Below are 11268 nucleotides of genomic sequence, written 5' to 3' on the forward strand. Positions count from 1 at the left end.
ACCTCCCTAGAAGAATTAAGTTCCAAAATGGGACAACTAAGGGTGGAACATCAAGAGCACTCCATCATGCTTCATGAAATAAAAGAAGATCAAAAAGCAATGAGGGAGGAGCAACAAAGACATGGAAGAGACATAGAAGAGCTCAAGGACATCATTGGTTCCTCAAGAAGGAAACGCCACCATCACTAAGGTGGATTCATTCCTTGTTCTTATTTCTTCTGTTTTTCGTTTCTTATGTTGTGTGCTTATCCATGTTTGTGTCTTCATTACATGATCATTAGTAGTAGTAACTATGTCTTAAAGTTATGAATGTCCTATGAATCCATCACCTCTCTTAAATAAAAAATGTTTTAATTCAAAAGAACAAGAAGTACATGAGTTTCGAATTTATCCTTGAACTTAGCTTAATTATATTGATGTGGTGACAATGCTTCTTGTTTTCTGAATGTGATCAGTTGTATGCTATCTTAGATCACATTTGAGGGCTGGCCATCTCGGCCATGCCTAGACCTTCACTTATGTATTTTCATACGGTAGAGTTTCTACACTCCATAGATTAAGGTGTGGAGCTCTGTTGTTCCTCAAAGATTAATGCAAAGTACTACTGTTTTCTATTCAATTCTTCTTATTTCACTTCTAAGATATCCATTCGCACCCAAGAACGTGATGAAGGTGATGATTATGTGTGACTCTCATCATCCTTCTCCCTTATGAACGCGTGCCTGACAAACACTTATGTTCTACATGAATTAAGCTAGAATGAGACCATTGACAGTGGTGATGTATCACATAAAGCCAGCCATGGAAAGGAGTGAGACTGATTGGATGAAGATAGCAGGAAAGCAGAGGTTCAGAGGAACGAAAGCATCTCCATTAACTTATCTGAAATTCCTACCAATGAATTACATAAGTATCTCTATCCCTATTCTATTATATAATATTCGAAAACACCATTATCAATTTATATCTGCCTAACTGAGATTTGCAAGGTGACCATAGCTTGCTTCATACCAACAATCTCCGTAGGATTCGACCCTTACTCACGTAAGGTATTACTTGGACGACCCAGTGCACTTGCTGGTCAGTTGTATCGAAGTTGTGACAAATTATGAATGTGTAATCACGATTATGCGTACCAAGTTGCTCACGTGCCAGGAATAATTTGAGCCTGGACATCACAATTTCGTGCACCACTTAGGCTGACCTATCAGAATCAGATTCTCCAATGAAATCTGCCTCATATTCTTTGGCAGAAGTCACTTGGAAAACTATTTCAATAACTGTAGGTCGTAGATCATTCCTCTCCAGAATAAGTTCACCATCATCAGCTAGTATGGCAGGGCTTGTTATATGCTCGTGTTGTTCACTATAGAAGGTTTGACGGGCCTCAGACTCAGATTCGTCATTTATTTTGAATAAGTCACTTGGGATAGTTTCCATAACATAATGTTTGTTATGTTCATATGGATCTTGCACATAAAAACACTGATGTGCTTTTGATGCTAGTATGAAAGGTTCATTCTGGTAGCATTTCTTATTGAAGTGAACAAATGTAAGACCATACTTGTCTCTCCCAGCATCATACCACTCACACCGAAACAATACAACCTTAAAACGCCCAAAATAATCTAACTCTACTATCTCAAATAACCTACCATAATAAGCTACAGTGTCTTGAATTGGACTTTTATCTTTAGCACTTGCAAAGCTTGAAGTTAAAGCAGTTAATGTGACACCACTATTTTGTGTTTTTCTCCTTGCCTCATGCTCCACAGTGTGAAAACCTATATCCATTAATTATATATCCAGAAAATCTTCTTGCAACAGAGCTTGGACCTCGAGATAATTCTTTTAGCCAAACAGGCACATCTGGATCCCTCGCCCGAGTTTTAAACCACTGCGAGAAGGTTTTATTATGAACTTTTTCTTTTCTCCATTTTGTTCCCCGCTGATTGTTAACCTCATCCTCATGCTCTCTGTAGTTAATAATAGTTATGTTTGATCGGAAAAAATCTAAATGCACTTGATTTAGTGAATAAACATAAGTTATATCAAGTTACCTAACATAATCTGCGACTTCTTCACAATTGTGTAATACATACACATGGGCTTGAGCACTTGATATGTCATCGAGATTAATTGGTTCTCCATTTTCCACACCTAACGAACGACCTTTGTTAGAAAACAACTTTGAAGGCAAAACTTCATCGTCATTAGGATCATCATCATTCTGAGGTCGCTTATTAAGTCTTGTTTGCACACCTCCATGCAAGTATCTTGAGCAGAAAGTTAAGCACTCTTCAGCCAGATATGCCTCTGCAATAGAACCTTCGGGGCGACTTTTGTTGTGTACATACGATTTTAATGTACACATGTACCTTTCTGGAGGATACATCCAACAAAACTGCACTGGACCACCTAATCTCACCTCATTCGCTAAATGAATGGGAAGATGAACCATTATATCAAAAAAACTAGGGGAAAGATCCTCTCAAGGTGGCATAATGTTTCCACAATCTCTAACTCCAGTCGATCTATCTCTTCTAGTGTGATTAACTTTTTGCATAAGCGACGAAAAAAGGAACTTAGTCGAATCAACGGAATGGCGACGTGATCAGGAAGGATGCTTTTAATCGGTATTGGTAGTAAGTAGTGTAGCAAAAAATGAGCATCGTGGGTCTTATACCCAGAAATTTTTCTTTCTCCTAGATGTACACACCGTGATATATTCGAAGCACTACCATCAGGTAGCTTTGTTGTCTTCAAAACACCACAAAAAATTGACTTCTCTGCAGCAGTCATAGAAAAGTATGCCTTTGCCAACTTTGTTCTCTTGCCATTATTCACCTCCTTTGGTTGAAGATTTTTTCAGATCCCCAAATCTTTTAAGTCATATCGAGCATTCAGATGATCCTTTGTCTTGCCTGGGATATCCAAAAGAGTTCCAATTATACTGTCAAGTATGTTCTTCTCTATGTGCATGACATCTAAGTTGTGACGCAGTGAGTTCTTGTGCCAGTAAGGCAATTCAAAGAAAATTGATCTTTTTTTCCAATTCTATGGGAAACTATTTGATGTACTTTGCTTCTTCCCGAAAACATTCTCAAAATTTTGTAGCATCTCAAAAATTTTCGTTCCTTCTATAACAGGTGGAGGGGGTCTTAATTCTTGCTTCCCATTAAAAGACCTTGTATTGGTTCTCCATGGATGATCCATGGGTAAAAAGACACGATGGTCCATATAAACTGTCTTCTGACTATGTTTTAGTTGTAGAGAAGAGGTATTTTTGTTGCAACAAGGGCAAGCCAATTTTCTGTTTGTACTCCACCCAAACAACATAGCATACGCAAGAAAATCATTGATTGTCTACAAAAGAGCTGCCCACATTTGAAAGGTCTCATTCTTTGATGCATCATAAGTTTCCACCTCTATTTCCCACAACAACTTCAAGTCTTCTATCAATGGTTGTAGATACACGTCAATATCTTTGCCAGGTGATTGTGGCCCAGGAATAAGCAAAGAAAGCATACAATATCCAGGTTTCATGCACATCCACGAAGGTAAGTTGTATACCATCAACATTACGAGCCACGTACTCCATGAAATATTCATGCTACGAAATGGGTTGAACCCATCACTTGACAAGCCTAGTCTAATTTTGCGTGATTCTTTTACAAAATCTTCATCTATTTCATCAAAGTTCTTCCATGCCAGGCCATTAGCAGGATGCTTTAACGTCCCATCTTTAACGCGCTCCTCATCATGCCACCTCAGACTAGCTGCCGTTTTTGAGCACATAAATAATCTCTGAAGTCTTGGAATTATAGGAAAGTATCTCAGAGTCTTTGCAAGAATAGGACGACCTTTCTTGTGAGGTTGGTTCTTGCTATTATCACTAGAATTTTCAGTATATCGAGATGTTCCACACACACGACATTGTGTTTCATCCTTTAGTTCTTTCCTATACAGGAGGCAATCATTAGAACAAGCATCGACTTTTTTATAATTTAGACCTAAATCTCTTATCATAGCCTTCGTCTTATGGAAAGATGGAGGTATGTTAATTTCAGGCATTGGCTCTTTCAATAGCTCAAGAAGGGAAGTTAAGGAGGCATTGCTCCAACCGTGCAAACACTTTAACAAGTACAGGCGGATGGTAAAAGATAATGTAGAAAATTTTTTGCAGCCCGGATATAACTCTTGACTTGCCTCATCTATTAAATTATAAAACTTTTTAGCCTCTTCATTTGGACCTATAGTAACACCCTCAGCATGATCTCCAAATGCATCATTAAGCAGTCCTTCGATGTCATCGCGTGCACCTTCTTCATCATCCATGTCATCATCAAACACCATCGGGATTGTCCATTCCCCGTGATTAATCCATGTTCTATATCCCTTAACAAATCCGTCAGCTACTAAATAGTCAAATACCATATCTCTTCTATATCACTCAATGTTACAATACCTCTTACAAGGACATTGAATTTGTTGTCCGTCCGGTTCTCCCTCAGAGTATGCAAACTCTAAGAAACTAATGACACCATTGATATACTCTTCTCTATACCTCGGTAGATCCATCCTATCCTTCGGCATATCACAAAACCTAATCGATAATTATTAAATTTTTTTGGAGGAAAATTTATAAGGGGTCACAAAGTGAAGATAACAAAAGTAGAGGAGGAAGGGTGTTATGAAATATAAGGGGCATGGGCTATGAAACAGACTTTCATAGCATTGTAGTTAGGTTAGGAAATAGTTCCTAGTCTTAGAAGTAATTCTCTAAATATTTTACTAGAAACTCGCTGAAGCAAAACAAATTAAGGAAAACAAAGAATTTATAGTATATAAATAATAAGTTAAATTCCAACTTCATAACTAATAAAGCAATCAAGGTGGAGCTACACATGAATTAATAGCATAATAATAAAGTGAAAAGAAAAAGTATGCATTGTACCTTGCCATGACACGATCAACGTTTTGACGAAATCCACTTTGGAGCTTTAACCAAAAACTTCAATCTGTTTGTTACCAAGTAAAATTCTAAGAGATTAGACTATAATCATATTTAGTCTTGATTTATTTTCATAAATTCTAAACTGATATAATTAAAATGAAAGGAAAAAAAATAAAAAAACTCAATTCAGGTCGGTAACTTATTTGGAAAATAAAAGCAATCTGATAACAGCCCAAAATTCAAATCCAAAGCATGAGTAACTGAGTAACTAAAAATAAAAGGAAGAAATCTTGCTTTTCAAAATTCAATTCAGATCGGTAACTTATTTAGAAAATAATAGGACATACACAAATCAAAGTGAAATGTCAGAAAAAAAAGCTAACAATTATAGATGCTGCTACATCACACATCTCAATTCTTTTTCATAATAATTTTATGTCCAAAAGCAACAAGACCAAAAGGAAAATTTTAAGGGGTAAAAAATTAAATAAAACACAAAAGGAACTGCAACAAAAGGAAGCAAATCCAAATGATAGAGAGAGCACCTAAAAAAGAAAAGGATAGAACAGAAGATGTAAAATGAAATTAAAATTGTGCCTATAAAAGCATATTAGTGAAATTATAACTATAGAAGCAGCAGGGTAGGGGTGACTCATTGGCGTCGGGAAAGGGGTCGATTAGGGAGTCCACAAATGGCAGGGGATTGTGTGTGTAAGGCCCAAATGAAGGTGAAAAAGTAATTAATAATGGCATCCAGAGACGAGAAATTAAAGAAGGTGAAACTACTTTATGAGATATTCATTAAGCTTATTTGAATGGCATTGCTAAGCATTCTAAATTCAATAACCTATTGACTATTGTAGCTCAAATCTGGAACAAGCAAATGATCAAACAGTTGGATTAAGAAAATTTTAATTTGTATAGTATCTATTCTCAAGCAATCTGATAACAACCCAAAATTCAAATCCAAAGCATGAATCTCACGAGGAAAAAAGAAGAAGAATCCAAAGTAGAAAAAATCAACAAATTTTGAAGCAATGCACAAACCAAATAAAGTCCATACTCTGGTTTTTTCTTCAGAACACCAACTATAACATAGTATAATTTCTCAAGTGATAAAATATTCTAAAGAGTTGAAGTCACAATTCAGAAACAACTATATGAGATATTCATTAAGCTTATTTGAATGGCATTACTTAGCATTCTAAATTCAATAACCTATTGACTATTGTAGCTCAAATCAGGAACAAGCAAATGATCAAACAGTTGGAATAAAAAAATTAAATTCGCATAGTATCTATACTAATTAAATCTGACCACAGCTCAAAATTTAAATCCAAACCATGAATCTCGCAAGGAAAAAAGAAGAAGAATTCAAATAAGAAAAAACCAACAAATTTTGAAACCAACTTGGATGCATCTAATCACTTCCTGGGAAGTCAACAATGCATGTTAAAAAATTCTAAACTCAATCCACCAAATTGTTCAAGAAATGGTAATTGTAGATATGGATTGCAAGTTAGATTCAGAATTCAATTATGTAATCTACAAAATTCGCATGATTAAATTTTTCAGAGAAACTCTATTTCACTCTCTGCTTTTTAACTGCTTCAGCTCATCAATTTGCTTCAGCATAAAACATCTACATTCAAATATTCCATTAGAAAAAATATATAATAAAAAAATAGAAAATCGGCCACCAGATATCTGAATAAGTTCAATTGATCAAGAAAGAAAAACAACAAAGTCGATGAAGTTTCAAAGTAACAACAACCCCAATCAGCAAGTAAAATAAATAAAAGGATACAAATTTAAGGTTTAATCATTTTTCAAGCCGTTAAATGATCCAAAAATGAAATGGACGATAAAGTTGATCATAGAAAAGTATGAACTGAATTGAAATGTAGCTGAAAAAATCGCAAGCTAAGACAATAGAAGAATGGACCTAGGGTTTGTGGTGAACGAACGTACAAGAATAAGTTCTCCTACGCCGCAGTTCATCAATTGATGAGTTCACAGATTATTGTACCAAACCCCTAAATTAAAACCCTAAAATCAGAGACCAAATGAAGTTAGATGCATACCTTCTCGACGATGGTGACCGAATGAAGAGAGGTTTTCAGTTGAGCGCAGCGTCGTCCTGATGTGAGCGCACAGAGAAGAGAAGCACCGGTATGGTGAAGACGAGTGATGGCGTTGTGAATGGTGAAGATGAGTGAGTGCAGAGTCTTCTTGGAGTGGTGACGCCATGAGTGGTGAGTGGTGATGGCGGAGTCTTGCGGGAGTGGTGTGAGTGCAGACTCTTCTCTGTTTTGGGGCAACGAGGGGCGCGAAGAAGAAGGGAAAAGCAGCTAACAAGGGTGAGGGTTACGTGTTCGTTTCATCATCTGATTTGGCTGTATGTGTTTAATTTGTATATTTTATTTTTGTTTGATGGGGTTTAATTTGTATATTATTATTTGCTGTAAAGTGAAAAAAAAATTACTAAGTGCTGGACATTTGACCTGAGATACATTAGGCAACATTTTTAAAGCCCACCTGAAATCTGACAAATAAGTTACCCTTCAAAAGTGCACTCTTTGGTGTAAAAAGTGAACCCATAGCTCTTAAGATAAGGCTACACTTTATAAGTGATATTTATAATATCTAAGGAGACACTTTTCAAGTGATGCCACAAATGTATTTCCTATTCCCCTACAAAAAGGAAACATAGAGAAAAGCGTAGCCTATTCCTTTTCAAATGTAGCCTAAAAAAAGTGTGGCTGAATGGGTATTTTTCTTGTAGTGAGATCTAGATCTAGCTCTTCTTCTCTCTTCTAATTTTCCTTTTCTTCCCTAATTGTTCTCTTGTAGTTGTAGATTTCTTCTTCTCTTGTGATTCCTTTCTATTGATAGTTGTAGTTTATGAACTTTCTTTTGTAGATCTACATTTCTTCTTCAATGCAATTGGTAAGTTCTTTGTTATTTCATAATTGTTTTCCTTTTCCATTGTTGATCTCTTGCTATTCTAGTTAGATCTCTCTTTAATTCTTACAATTCATGTTGTTTACTTTTATTGCCTTCTATGTGTTTGTTAAAATGCTTCTTTTAGTTATGAGTTTACTTTTCTATTGTTTTGCCTTTCTATTGTTAGTCTCTCACTTTTGTAGTTCTAGATTCCTTCAATTCTTGCAATTTACTGTGCTTTTCTTTTGTGCCTTCCAAGTGTTTGATGAAATGCTTGGTTGGATTTTAGAGTAGATTTTAGTGCTCTTGACTTGGGAAGGTAACTTAGGAACTCTTGAGTTACTAATGTCCAAGTGATTGACGATTGGGAGCCATTAACGCTAGATCTCACAAATTGATTTGGTGGAGAACTAGGACTAATGGTCATGGATTGACATAGCTCACTTGACTTTCCTTTATTAGTTAGAGGATGACTTAGTGGGGTTGATCCTTGCCAATTCTCATGTTGTGGTTAGTGATTAGGATAGAGATCCTTGACCACCAAACCTTGCCATGGTATTTTTAGTTATTAGTTTATTTTCATTGCCATTTACATTTCACATCTCTTATTAAAAACCCCAAAACATGCTCCATAATCAATAACAAGACACTTTATTGTAATTCCTAGGGAGAACGACCCGAGGTTCAATACTCCGGTTTATAAATTTAGGGGTTTGTACTTGTGACAAACAAATTTTTGTATGAAAGGATTAATGTCGGTTTAGAAGCTATACTTTACAACGAGAATTCACTTGTGAATTCTAAACCACACAAAAGTCTACTCATCAACCCCACCATGGTAAACTCTTTCCATTCTCCTGTAAATATAATCAATAGATGAATTGGGTTGCCATTATTAGGTAGTTTTCTTCTTTGCATACTCTTGTTTTAATATTTTGGTTGTTGGTTTGTTTGATTAGATTTGTGCCTTAAGTTGTAGCTTAGTTGTTGTTGGGTAGTGTTTCTCTTGTAGTATAAGTTTTATTTTTAGTGTATTTGAAAATTTTTCAAAAACCAAAAAGATATTTTGTTAAATTTGATTTTTGATTGTTTTAGAATGCTTGTAGATTAGGAGAGTGCCCTGTTTTTGAAAAAAAAAGGGGGGCATCCGCGCGCGAGTGTGTTGTGCGCACGCGCGTCGGTGGTGCATCTCACACTCCTGGTACAAAGACCAGAGAGTTGTGCCAAAGTTGTGCCTATTCTGTGCCCGCGACCTGACGCGCAAGCGTACATGACGCGTCCGCGTCGGTCGCCAACTTCATCAATCACGCGTATGCATACTGTGCGCGTCCGCGTCGCCTGTCCCGCCTGCCCACCCACGCGCACGCGTGCATAACGCGTCCGCGTCGCAAAAAAAAGTAAAAAAATAAAAAAGAGTTTTTTTCTCATCTTCCATTTTCTTTTGTCCATTGCATTCGCATACTTTTATTCTTTGCATTTTTATTTTGTTTTTATAGCTTGTTTTTACTTTATTTTTTTCGAGTTTCTTATTTTAATAATGGTGTTGAATTCGCTTACTCAATTGTTGAGAATTTCTTGCATTATTTTGGTGCCTTTTGACTTGTTTGATATTATTGGGTGATGAAACTTCTAAAATCAATGCTTCATCTTGTATGACTCTTGAGCCTTTGTGCATTGATATGACCTCATATTGTCTTTCATGACCCACTTTTTCTTATTTGATCTTGATGCTCAATATGCTCTTCATGCTTTGACTTTACTCTTGCATCAAGCTTAATGATATGCCTTAGCTTACATTGTTTTCTCACTCACATGCTTAGCCACCATGTAGTAGAGAACCATACTTTTATTTGGCATTAGCCCCGCCTATGTTCTATTTGCTTTGATATCTTTGTTCCGGTTTATAAATTTAGGGGTTTGTACTTGTGACAAACAAATTTTTGTATGAAAGGATTAATGTCGGTTTAGAAGCTATACTTTACAACGAGAATTCACTTGTGAATTCTAAACCACACAAAAGTCTACTCATCAACCCCACCATGGTAAACTCTTTCCATTCTCCTGTAAATATAATCAATAGATGAATTGGGTTGCCATTATTAGGTAGTTTTCTTCTTTGCATACTCTTGTTTTAATATTTTGGTTGTTGGTTTGTTTGATTAGATTTGTGCCTTAAGTTGTAGCTTAGTTGTTGTTGGGTAGTGTTTCTCTTGTAGTATAAGTTTTATTTTTAGTGTATTTGAAAATTTTTCAAAAACCAAAAAGATATTTTGTTAAATTTGATTTTTGATTGTTTTAGAATGCTTGTAGATTAGGAGAGTGCCCTGTTTTTGAAAAAAAAAGGGGGGCATCCGCGCGCGAGTGTGTTGTGCGCACGCGCGTCGGTGGTGCATCTCACACTCCTGGTACAAAGACCAGAGAGTTGTGCCAAAGTTGTGCCTATTCTGTGCCCGCGACCTGACGCGCAAGCGTACATGACGCGTCCGCGTCGGTCGCCAACTTCATCAATCACGCGTATGCATACTGTGCGCGTCCGCGTCGCCTGTCCCGCCTGCCCACCCACGCGCACGCGTGCATAACGCGTCCGCGTCGCAAAAAAAAGTAAAAAAATAAAAAAGAGTTTTTTTCTCATCTTCCATTTTCTTTTGTCCATTGCATTCACATACTTTTATTCTTTGTATTTTCATTTTGTTTTTATAGCTTGTTTTTACTTTCTTTTTTTTATGAGCTTCTTATTTGAATAATGGTATTGAATGCTCTTACTCAATTGTTGAGAATTTCTTGGTTAATCTTGGTGCTTCTTGACTGGTTTGATATTGTTGGGTGATGAAACTTTTGAATCAATGCTTAATCTTGTATGACCCTTATATTCTTTATGCATTGATATGAACTTCCATGTCTTTCATGACCCACTATTTCTAGTTGAAATTGATGCTTTTGAGTGCTCTTCATCCTTTGACTTTACTCTTGCATCGAGTGTTAGTTAATATGCCTTAGCTTATATTGTTTTCTCACTCACATGTTGTAGCTACCATGTAGTGAGAACCTTACTCTTATTTGGCATTAGCCCTCGCCTATGTTCTATTTGCGTTGACATCTTTATTGTAGGTTTAATTTTCTTTCTTTTTCTTTCCTTTTAGGTTAGCCACCGAAAGAGGAAAAGGAAAAGCTTCTAAATAGGACAACAAACAAGTCCTTCCGCACAACCTTTTGGAGGAGCTCATCAATTATAGCAATCCATCCACCTTGCTCTTCTTTGCATGCACCGAGGACGGTGCAAATTTCTAAGTGTGGGGAGGTCGTCCGACCGACCTCCATAGGTAACAACTTCCTTTTTCAACACCAATTTTTAATTTTTGTCTTTG

This window comes from Arachis ipaensis, chromosome B10 (assembly GCF_000816755.2).
Source record: "Arachis ipaensis cultivar K30076 chromosome B10, Araip1.1, whole genome shotgun sequence".
Classification (NCBI taxonomy): Eukaryota; Viridiplantae; Streptophyta; class Magnoliopsida; order Fabales; family Fabaceae; genus Arachis; species Arachis ipaensis.